This window comes from Culex quinquefasciatus, chromosome 3 (assembly GCF_015732765.1).
Source record: "Culex quinquefasciatus strain JHB chromosome 3, VPISU_Cqui_1.0_pri_paternal, whole genome shotgun sequence".
NCBI classification, from domain to species: Eukaryota; Metazoa; Arthropoda; class Insecta; order Diptera; family Culicidae; genus Culex; species Culex quinquefasciatus.
This window is the reverse complement of record NC_051863.1, coordinates 16,245,380-16,257,589: the sequence shown is the minus strand read 5'-3', so window position 1 is coordinate 16,257,589 and position 12,210 is coordinate 16,245,380. Positions and strand designations below refer to the sequence as shown.

General features: G+C 35.8%; 1 long non-coding RNA gene across 1 annotated transcript; it reads left to right on the top strand.

Moving 5' to 3' along the window:
* The first annotated feature begins 1,145 nt into the window (after window positions 1-1,145).
* LOC119770328 lies at window positions 1,146-1,497 on the top strand. Its single transcript, XR_005278781.1, has 3 exons — window positions 1,146-1,267; window positions 1,337-1,369; window positions 1,431-1,497. It is a non-coding gene; the product is annotated as an uncharacterized LOC119770328 (long non-coding RNA).
* Window positions 1,498-12,210: the final 10,713 nt, after the last annotated feature.

Genomic DNA, 12,210 nt, shown 5'->3' with positions numbered 1-12,210 from the left:
ATCTATATGAAATACGCTCAATTTTGCTGCCTTGCTTTTTTCCTTCCCTTGAAAGCCTCATGCATTTGGTGGGGAGGAGAGAATCTCGGTGGAACATACACGTTTGTCCCTCATCCCCCCACCAACATATGCCATCTTCTTGGGGTTGAAGTGTGCTGCCAGCAGAAGCCGTGGCTCTTCAATTCAGGAAGGGGAGAAAAAAAAAGGAAAAAGGCCCGGGCGCCATGAGTTATGGGAAACGATATTCTTGGCAAACATGCGATAAACATAATTCGGAACAGGAGAAAAGCATATTTCTTTCCACGTGATGTTGCCGTTGGTGGTGTTGTTGTTGTTGTTGGTTTTGTTGGTGGGCTCCCCTTTTCTGAGTGGTCGTGGACGAGCTGTACACTACACAGCAGGGTGGCGGAATGTTTTGATAAAACTCAAAAGCAGTAAAAAAATATCTTTTCAAGAACATGTGCGAAAATTAAAACAAAATATGTCAAAATCGCTTCCCGGGCAGATGGTAATAACAAAATTCATGCTATTTAAATAACAAATTTTGTTAAAATAACAAAAAGTGTTATGAAATCTTCTTGAAAAATCCATTTTTGCATAAGGGTTTAATAACAGTTTATGTTATCATAACAAAATTTGTTATTGGTCTGATATTGGTTGACAGCCAAAACAACTTTGGAATAACATTATTTGTTATGGAAGAATACCTACAACTGTTATTAGGATGATCGGATTAGTTGTTAAAATAACAAAAAATAATAACAAAGATTTGTTCGAAGAGTAACTGAAAATGTTATTAGTCTATTATTACAATAACAATCCAATAACAAAAAAATCATAACGTCGAACAACAAATTTTGTTATAAATAACATAAAATGTTATTGGCCTAGTATTTTCAAATATCAAAAAATGTCATTCCCACGTTATTTCCGTCTGCTCGGGTTCTATGCTAACATATTTTAAGATTATTGCTCCAAATTTGTTAGTCATGAATTTCTGTCAAGTAAATCTAATCTTGAAAGGCGTTTCTTAATCAATTTGATTCGTTTAGCAGAACAGATTTGTTTTATTCCAAATCAAATTTACACTGATTAAAAAGCAGTATAAAAACAGCGCCAATACCGCAGTTGGGTATAGTTTGAACGGTTGTTTGACCAATACGACTTCAAAACAAAAATCATGAACGCTTCAATTCTACTGTTTTGCTTGGTGGCGGCGTTCCTGGCCGTACTTGGGGCTGCCGTTCCGGCTGTCGAGATGGCTGAGGTAATATCTTAAACTTAGCTTTTTTAAGTTTTCTCAAAATTCAAAAAATCTACTTCTATTTTCTTTCAGAACGAAGTAGCAGAACGTGCGCAGAGAGCTGCTGTAAGACATCCTGGTTAAGTATTTTTTTTTTCTTGATTTTGATGAAACAAATCTTTTCTAGATGGAAGCACCGGGTTGCTTGTGGATGGGATGTATCTAAGAAAAATCTCCCCGGGCAGACGGTAATAACAAAATTCATGCCATTTCAATAATAAATTCTGTTAAAATAACAAAAAGTGTTATGGATTCTTCTTGAAAAATTCATTTTTGCATAAGAGTTGAATAACAGTTTATGTTATCATAACAAAATTTGTTATTGGTCTGATATTGATTGAAAGCAAACACAACTTGGGAATAACATTTTTTGTTATGGAAGAATAACTCCAAATGTTATTGGGATGATCGGATTAGTTGTTAAAATAACAAAAATTAATAACAAAGATTTGTTCGAAGAATAACTAAAAATGTTATAAGTCTGTTATTACAATAACATTCCAATAACAAAAAAATCATAACGGCGAATAACAAAACTTGTTATAAATAACATAACATGTTATTGGCCTAGTATTTTCAAATATCAAAAAATGTTATTCCAAAGTTATTACCGTCTGCTCGGGTCGGTTATAGCCAGTGAAGCTGAAGCGGGTACGATTTTTCCGAAACCAAATGCTGGTAAATAAATCGTTGTGAAGAAAGTTATTTGTTTTATTTATGATCATTATTACAATCCATGAATTTATTTTGAAAGACTTATATTTGACTTTTATTTGAATTTTATATTTGACATTTTTTTTTTTTTTGGAAACGTCAGAACGTCCGATTTTAATTGATAAGCTCAGAAAACTCCACCAAATTTAACATTTGAGACATGGAAAATCGTATCGAATCTGATATTTGACGAAAAGGATTCGCATGAGCTGCCATTTTTCAAACGCATTGAAACAACAATATTAATCAAGTGGCTCGAAATTGCCAACTTTGTCATAACTCAATCACAGACTGTGACTCAATGTAGAAAAAAAAATATAAAACAATAAAAAAAAAATCGATTGACTTACACACAACAACAGTTCAAGTTATTACTTTGTTTATACTTGAATTGTTTGATAAACTTACGTACTTTATGTTAAATTAATCCTACTATTTTTGAAATCACTTCTTTGATAAAAACTGACTTGATCCCTGCATTTATACAGTCAGTTTACAGTTTACTTATTCATTCCCGGTAATAACAAAATTAATAATATTTCAATAACAAATCCTGTTAAAATAACAAAAAGTGTTTGTTAAGTACGGATGCTGGCCGATGCAGTGAAACACGCAGGATAACGAAAACACAAGACTTTATTCGTCACAAAAATACAAACAAATATCACTGCACCAAGTCCAGTCTGTGGACGAGGGTGCGAGGAGTGCGAAGTGATCGCAACGACGGTCTAACTGTTCTGATTCTGCTACTGTACAAGACCAGCTGATCGAAGCGAATTAGCGTAGAAAGGCTCGGACAGGCAAGCTATTGTCTTTGCCTAATCCGACGACGATCAGCTGGTTGAGTCCAGCAGCAGAATTCCAGACACTGCACTATGGGTGCAGATCATGAATTTGGTGGTCAAAATTGTGGAAAGTAGTCCAATGTGTTTTGAACAGTGTTATTATTTAATCCTGAACTTCAACTTCAAGAAGAAAAAATAACAACAGTTTCTGATAAAGTAACAAGATTTGGTATTGAAGTGATATTATATTGAAAATGTTTAATAACACGCTAATAAGCGGAAATGTTATACATTTCAAAAACTCTCTTATTCTAAAAAGTTGAAATTTTGAAAGTTGAGTTTTTTAATTATTTGATATACCTCCTAAGGGATTTTACTAAAATTGGCTAGAACTATGAAATAATTTTGACCAATTTCATCGGGGTCATTTATTTCACCATGAAATGGGGTTTCGAGCTAAAATTAATCCGATAAAATTAACTTTTGAGAGTTCATTTTTTTTATTTTGTTACATTCCCTAAAGGAATTGATTTATTTATTGAGAATTTTTGAAGTGTGAATAACAAAAACTGTTATTATTTTCACAGTGCCAGGAAGTCGGAGCAGACGTTAAAGTTCGAGTGAGACCTCGGAGACGGCATCGGATTCAGCTAGTTTTCAGCAACTTTTACTTGGAGTCGGAATCTGTGAAGTCGGGTATTTTTGGAGAGCTGAAGTCGGCGTTGACGTCATATCCTGCATCCAGTGTCCGAGTTGTCTTCAAAGTCGCTTGGAGGTACCCGACTCTGCAGCTCTGACTAGTATGTACAGAGGAGTTATGACAACTGCAGGTTTATTTGCATATTGCAAATAAACCAAAACAATAACTATTTTTGTTATGGAGACAAAACAGTTGAATAACAATTTTTGTTATTATGCTGCTCCACATCTCCGCACAAAATAACAAATCTTGTTATTCTTTCATGATTCCTTCTGTGTTATTGGTTTGTTTTTGCAGTTTAAGTCATTCTTGGAACAAATCTTTGTTATTGATTTTTGTTATTTTAACAACTAATCCGATCATCCCAATAACATATTCCAATCTTCTCACAATATCAAAAACTGACCTTTCCGTCTGCTCGGGTCATGGATAATTTTAGCAAAATTGAGAATGACTTACAGCAATTTGAACCATTTATCAAATGATTTGTAACATGCTCAATTTTGGTCTAGCAACGAAAATTTAAAGTTATTACACATTTTTGAAACTATACTTGTTATACAGGCCAGACTCGATAATCCGAAGCCTCGATTATCTGAAGTTTCGATGATCTGAAGTTTGATTATCCAAAGGTTTTTATGGGACTTCGGATAATCCAATCATGAACAAAATCGTATTTTATATTTTCTTACATTTATTTCGAAAGATGTAAACAAATTTTGTTTTCGATTATAAGTCCAATCGAGGATTTAAACTGGAAAGGTTTAACTCAAATTGAAATATGCGCTGATGAAAAAAGTTTAAAAACATCACAAAAACTTACATATCCGTTTTTTCTTTTCAAACAAAAGTCCAAAAAAAAAATTTTTTTTTTTTGCTTTTTGTGTGTTAATGATACAGCCTTGGGTCGAAAATATTCAAAAACAATAAAAAAACAGTTTATTAAGTCGCCACCCTGTCCACCTCTTAGTAAGCCCTGAGCCCGAGCAAAGAAGCAGGACTCTCATGACAAGCGAGTTTTATGTTTGCTGCAAACTGCTTGCTCTCGCTCTCCTCGTGGCTCAAGACTTGAGTCTGCGGTGGTGTACCATCGAGGCAGGCGTAATTGAATTATTTTGAAAGCTTTTTCCTGCCACTTTATTTTCTTGTTATGGGCACTCACAGCTTGCTGTGTGTTTGCCTTCTTTTTTAACTCCTGCTTCCGAATAAAACGCTTCTTTCTTCTTGCGCGCAAAGTAGTTTATAGTGCGACGTCACCTTACGCCAAGTTATTGAACACTTATTATGAAGTGTCGCAACTCCCTCAAGTGGGTGGAAATAATAAACTCGATTTCCTAACATCATCTCACCCTGTTTCACTTAAACCCTTTTTCCTACCCCCCAAACTTTAACTTCAATCACGTGGACTTCTCACACTTTAGGGGATGGGCCACCAGATGATGGGCCCAGCATGGCTCCAGGAAATGAGATTTACCGCTTCCGAAGAAGCCCCTTCGTGGGCCGCGATAATTGCATTAGATTAGATAATTTGATTTCGGTGTGGTTATTATTCGTTGGTTTTTACCGCCAAATCATTACAGCCATCGTGTAGTCTCATGGCTGTGGCCGCGGGTAATTTCAAATGAACTCAGTAGCTTTGGCTACTTCTTTTGGGTTTTATTTTTGCAACGCATGCTGAGGTTACATGAGTTGGATTTTAGGCTTATGGTACCATCTGTGCTTGTTTCACTTACTATAATTCTACAGTTTTTTTCTTTTTTTCCAAGGTCCTATAAACATAGGACCTTTAAAAAAACTTCAGAATTGGTATATGGGTCATTCCAAGTCAACTGAGTACCAGTCCCGTAGCCAGGGGGGTGGGCTTCGGGCTGAATTATTGACAGAAAGCATCCTACTTGACAGCTTGTTCCAAGGGACCTTAGTTGATTCGTCGTAAACAGTACATAGGGCTTAAGAACCCTAGTGCCGAATGTTGCGCTTGTCATTGTAGTCTTCCTGCGATCGATCATTGAACGTATATTCAACGCAGAACTTTGCGTCAATTTGTTTTTTTTTTAAAGATCTGTCAGTCCGACAATCTACAGGGTTGATGTCAATCTGAAGGAAGTATTAGACTACGACAAACAAACAAACAAACTTTTTGACAGTTTGGTAGTTTGTCATTTTGCTTTGTTTGCGAGTTTGCGACAAACAAGTTTGCGAGTTTAGGTAACTGTCAAACACGAAAACGTGCGAGTTTGTTTGTTTGTCATGGTCTAATACCTCCTTGACTATAATGACTGGCACTCTTTGTTCAACGCTGCGTTGGACGGAATATCATGAGTTAGCTTGACAGTTCGAAAGTACGCAATGCAAACAATAACAAACACGTTTTGTTTGGCTGACCATTATGCACATTGTCCCGAAGTTTGGTTGAAGTTGGTTGCTGGAGTCCCGAGTTATAATTACAAATGTTTACGGTAGTCCAACTTGTACGTGCGTCAAACGAGTTCTGGCCTGAAATCCCTTTGGCCAATTGTCGCGCATGCATCAATTTTCAGGGAGTGACAAGATAGCACGACAAGATTGAAACTACTCTTATATGTGACGTGACAAAAATGCACGGAGTTTTTTTGGGTTTCGTTGAATATCTCAGGATTGAAATTGAATTTTGGGGATCTATGATGGTCAAAAGGTGAGGCATTGTGAGCTGCACCAAATGGCGTTCTTAACTCAATTTGGCCCAAAATGCACTGCACAGACTGTAGTCCCGATTCGCCTCAGATAACGGTACCTTAGGAAAATGCTTTCCAATGTTGGACCTTCAATAAACAAAAGCTAGAGCAAGTTTTGTTTGATTGATCGTTCTGTGAATTGATCCGAAATTTGGTGGAATTTGGTTGCCGGACTCCAGAGTATTGAGTAAAAATGTATACAGCAGTCGAGCACGCACGTGTGGCAAAACGCTTTGACTAAAATTCCCTTGGACAAGTTGTCGCAACTATGTGTCACGATCTTGGTCAAGATAACACGATCAGATCGGACTTTCATATGGAGAGCACGGAGGTTTCACGGTTTGTTATTATATCTCAGGATTGAAATCAATTTTTTTAACTGATCTGAAACTCATCACAGCAAATTTAAATTCACCTCTGCTCATTTACACTCGTTTGACAGTTGTCTGAAACAATGTTTTTCCAAAGACTGGATAATCGAGTCTAGCCTGTATTAAAGACTGTTTAGAACATCTGAAAATTAGTGAAAAAAAGAAAAACAAAATCAAGCTTTAACAAATGCAACCATATTTTGATCAACACCGGTTGCCAACTTCAAATCCCTACAGCTCATTCAGCGTTACACATCCGAAGGACCCCCGACGCGGCAGGAATCTGCTTCTAACAATCACTAATCCGTTAAAACATTTCCATTGAGATTCTTCGGTGCTCCCGGAGACCAAAGTCAGTTAGGTACCTATAAAGCAAACATCTACCGACGACATGCCGTCTCCAAGTCCCTTTGTTTTGCGTTGAACCGTTTTTTTTTTCAGTTTAGATCTCCGCTGGCAAAATGGACCTTTCTGCTCTTGATCTTGACGAGCAATGAATTTGTACCCTTTTTCCTCCCAACAAAACTGCTTTACGTGTTGAAACACTTTGTCAAGTGATTCTTCAAAATCGCATAACTTCGACAATTAGTCGCAACGCTCCAGATAAAATGTAACAATTACCTATTGTATTTCGAACATTCAACTCTTTAGGAAAAGTCATTGTAGCAAGCAACGATAAGGACCCTTGAGATCTCTGGCCGAACAATGTAATAAAATGAAACTGTAGCAAAAGTTGGGTCCAAAGTGGAATTTTCCCATTTCGTATCCAAGCATGCCTTTGCTCGCAGAAATTCCTTTCCAAAATCGGTGGGAGGAGCTTCCGGCAGGGGCCAATCGCAGCATGAGTGCGTGGGTTGATTTTATCCTTTTTTCTGTGGCCTGCCTTTTCTTGTGTGTCCCAGCCGTGGCCTACCAAGATAAAGTGACCACCACGGCGAAGAGTCGACCAAAACATGGGGCAGGGGCAAAATGTGGATACTCTGTTGCGATATATTTTGCAACAATTAAATGGCGCGCATGCGTTGTTAGTCACCAGCGGAGGAATATCGTTATTATGTTTTGAAATGTTACATTATATATATTGAATGTCCTTTGGTCTTTTATTGGTGATTTGCTAAAAAACACTGTTATTTATATTGAACATAAGGCATATAAAAGTTCAAATCATATATCAAATTCTAACACAAATAAAACTGATGGATTGATTTCGTAGAATATAGCAGTGATAAATAATGATTTAAACAATTCTGAAGTTTTAATTTAAAAAGGTACATTAAACAAAATTTCCAATGTTTGCTTTTTGGGGGTTCTTAAAGCGCCTTGAGTCAAGGATTTAAAAGTAAACACACAAAAAGTAAACTTTTTTTTATATTTTATTGGACCGTTTTCCAAAAAAAATACTCAAGAATTCAAAAAAAGTACGTATTTATTTATTTAGTAAAAAAAAAGTAATGTAATATTTTCTGAGCATTTGAAATTGAATGTTCAGTTAGTTAAACGTTGAGTTTCATATTAATTCTAGTTATTTTCACAAAGTTAAAACAGAAAAGGAGTGAAGGAAAGTTTAGCATGTGAAAAAAGTTTTATTTGCATAAAACATTGTTCGACTCTCATAACTTTTAACCAAAATTACGTGTGATTTTGCCATGCGTGCAACTGATTTTATGTAGAAGCTTTTATGGCACTACCCGCTCATACCATGCGGAAGAAGCTTTCGCGTAACGCTTGAACGCTTTACTTCTAAAAGCTCGAGGTAAATGGACCAAACGTTGCATAAAACATTGCACGCAAGTGAAGCTAGGGTGGTGAACAATCTATAAAACGGTACATTTCTCCACCTGAGAGCAATTCTCTGAGATTTCGGTCATTCGATATTTTTTTTTTGTATTTTTAAATCCGACTGAAACTATTTTGGTGCATTCGGTATGCCCAAAAAAGCCATTTTGCATCATAAGTAACACAATTTCCAATGTTACTTTTTGGTGGTTTTTAAAAGTGACTTGAGTCAAGGATTTAAAAGTAAAAACACAAAAAAAAACAAACTATACTCCATATACTTTTCAATACAAATTTGGCAGCTGTTCATATAAAAATGATAGGTGAAAATTCATAAATCTGTATCTTTTGAAGGAATTTTTTGATCGATTTGATTATTGAGCAAAGTCTTGAGCAAAGTTGTAGGTATGGATATGGACTACACTGAAAAAAAATGATACAAGGTGAATTTTTTTTGATGATTTTTAATTTCACTTTTTGTCAGTAAAACTTGATTTGCAAAAAAACACTATTTTTTATGTTTTAGGGGACATCAAATGCCATCTTTTCAGAAATTTCAAGAATGGGTAAAAAATCTTTGACCGAGTTATGATGTTTTGAATGAATACCGATTTTTTTCAAAAAATCGTAATACTGGTCATAAAAGTTTTTCAACTTCATTTTTCGATGTAAAATCAAAATTGCAATCAAAAGTAATGTAGTGAAATTTCGATAAAGTGCACCGTTTTCAAGTTATAGCCATTTTCAGGTAACTTTTTCGGAAATAGTCGCAGTTTTTCATTTTAAAAAATTAGTGCCCATGTTTGCCACTCTTGAAAAACATATTTTTGAAAAGAAAAATTCTCTATATTTTACTTTTTGAACTTTGTTCATTGCTCAGTTGCTGAGATATTGCCATGCAAAGGTTTAGAAACAGCAACATTGATGTTTTCTTAGTCTGGCCCAAAAATACCATTTTCTAATGTCGATATCTCAGCAAGTAATGGTCCGATTTTCAATGTTAAAATGTTAAACATTCTTGAAATTTTCTGATCTTTTTGAAAAAAATATTTTCAATTTTTTTTGTTCAAGACTAACATTTCAAAAGAGCCAAACATTCAATATTTTGAATTTTTGAAATTGTAGTCTTAATCCAAAATTCTAGGATGCCATCACAGAGTAATCCAGAGGACGCACTGCCCTTTAATTTATGGTTGCGTTACGCGGTACATCGTGGTACATCCCCCCTTCAGGAAAACTGTCTGTAGGACACCATTAAATCTCAGTTCACTGGATACGAGGCGTTACGTTTCCAAGCTTCTTGACAGTTGTTGCCGTATCAACAAACTCAACAAGAAAATTTGAAATTTATAATTCTTGTTGCTGCCCTCGCACTGTTTCCAGAGTTTTTCAATCCGTTTTCATTGAACTTCTAAAGAAAGTAAGTTTCTTTTCATGAAAATATTACAGCTTGCATAGAATTTTCAAAGGTAGGTATGTTTGCGCTGGTTTTTTTTTCAACTTTGACTCTGGCTTTGTCATGTGGAGCAACAAAATAATAGTATTTATTTCCCATTGCAAAGAATCAATATTTTTATTAAAAAAGTGGGCGTCATAAGAAGCAAGATTGCGTTATCCGACTGAGTATGAGGTGGCATTTGTGGGGGCACATGGAGGCAGTCTATCTCGCTAAGGGAAAGGGTCTAAACTTAGAAAGTGGGGGGGGGGGAGATGACAAGATCCCGTGCCTCCACCGGAGTCGGGGCTTCGGATCTCAACACATTCTTTTAATTTAAATCTTTGAAATTAAACAATTTTTAGCACATGGACTTGCAGCCATGAAAGTCACATTCATATTTTATTTCCATTCTTAACATAAAGTGCCACTCATACCTCCAAAAAAAAGGGGTCAAGAAATTGCTTTTCGAACAGCAGAACAAAAGAAAGGTAACCAATTTTTGGGCTTTTCTTCGTGCTCCTCTCTGGCTCGCTTCCGCTACCACTGCTGCGAATTTAAATTTTCTTGTCCCTTTTCTTTAGGCAGCGTACACTCTTTACAAACAAATAAACATTTTTTTTCTAGCGGAGCTTTTCCGGACTGTCGATCTTCGATTTGGCATTGCCACCATCAGAATCTCCGTTTAAAATACAAAGGAGTCGCACAAAACACGATTATCATGTGTCCTAGAAAGATAAATTTGAATCAATTTAGAAAAAAATATATATTTACTGCAAAGCAACTCACCATCAGAGCTGGTTTCAAAAAGAAAATTGATTTTGTTTGTGTTGACAACGGAAACCTAAAAGTTGCTACTAGATCGTTTGTATTTTTTTCGTAACGCCTGCATAAAGAATAGAAACGCCTGCTACCGTTACGAAGTTCAACAACAACTGTAACGCAGCCACAAAATTTGATGACTTTAGTTCGGACTGGTCCCTCTGGATTACTCTGTGATGCCATTCAATTACTCAAGTAGTAATCTTGACAAAGAGACAACCAAGACCTATGGTTTTCACGGGCATCTGCTCGTTTTCAGTTTTAATTAGTCCAATGTGAAATAACCTATAAAATCACACGATTCTTAAAAAAAACCTACTCATCCAAATTTTGAAAAAGAGCGAAAGAGCCGTTCAAAAGAGTGGCTTTTTTAATGAGCGAACGAAAATGAGCGGCTCCTAAATAAAGAGCGGTTTTTCCCACCTCTAGTGCACAGCAACGAAAGAAGTTGTTGTCTTTTTATTCCAAAATTGTCAAACTTACGGACCCAATCTTCGAACAACGGAGTTGGGTCCTAAAATGAAGCTTAGATTGCTGATATTTTTGTTTACAGCGATGAAGCTTATTTTTCTGAGTACAATGACCCTTTGTACGACCACAAAGAGTTTAAAATGGATTTTTAAATCAATTTTGAAAAATTAACCTCGCGGTCCTTCTTGACAGAAAAGCTCCTACTTGACAGCTCGTTCCAAGGGGACCATAGTTGATCCATCGAAAAAATGTTGTCAAATTTTTTTTGAGTTAAAATGAAAATAAAAAGATCAGAAATGGTTTTTAATCGTATTTTTTACCATTGTACATAAAAATTGACACAGGGCTTTAGTCACGGCTTTAGTACCCAATTCGACGGTAACATTTCAAAAGACATCATGTACATTTTGACACTTTCTGGGTTATTGTATATTCTGAAAGTACTTCTAATAAGCTACCTCTCCACCAAAAATGAGCAAAAGTTACTTCAGTAAAGTCTGTTTAATTATGATTTTAAATAAAGTAACATAAACAAAATCTCTGCCATCAGCAGTCCCTGTTTATATAGCCCTGTCAACCTGTCAAACAAAAGGCTACATAAACCTCGTGATGAAAAAAAGCAACATGAAAAAAGCGCCATGTACATTCGGCGAAGAAAAACGAATCATAACAAAGCGCCCCCCTCAGTGACAGCAGGGTGATATCGACGTTGGTGATTTCAAAAGAAGTTATGTTTGTTTTTTTCAAATAAAATTACGGAAATAATGTTTTATTGAATATGGATGATCACACGATGATCAAGTATCAACAAAAGCAACGTTTTTCATCGTTTGTTATCATTAGAACATCTTATTTTGCTTTTATATAAAAATGGTAATTGAAAATGGAAGCTCAACATTCAAATGCGTTTTTCTCAAAACGCATGGTTTGTACATTTGCTTTTTGAAATGTTGGCATCGAATTGTCAAATTACACAAACTACTCTCATTGGTCCATTTACATTGTTTTGCTTGAAATTAACCCCTCAAGAAATGTCTGACTAACCTGACCTTTCCGTTGACGCCACTGGCCAAACAGCGTCAATGTCAAGTTTGACAGTTCAAATTCGCACAAACACAC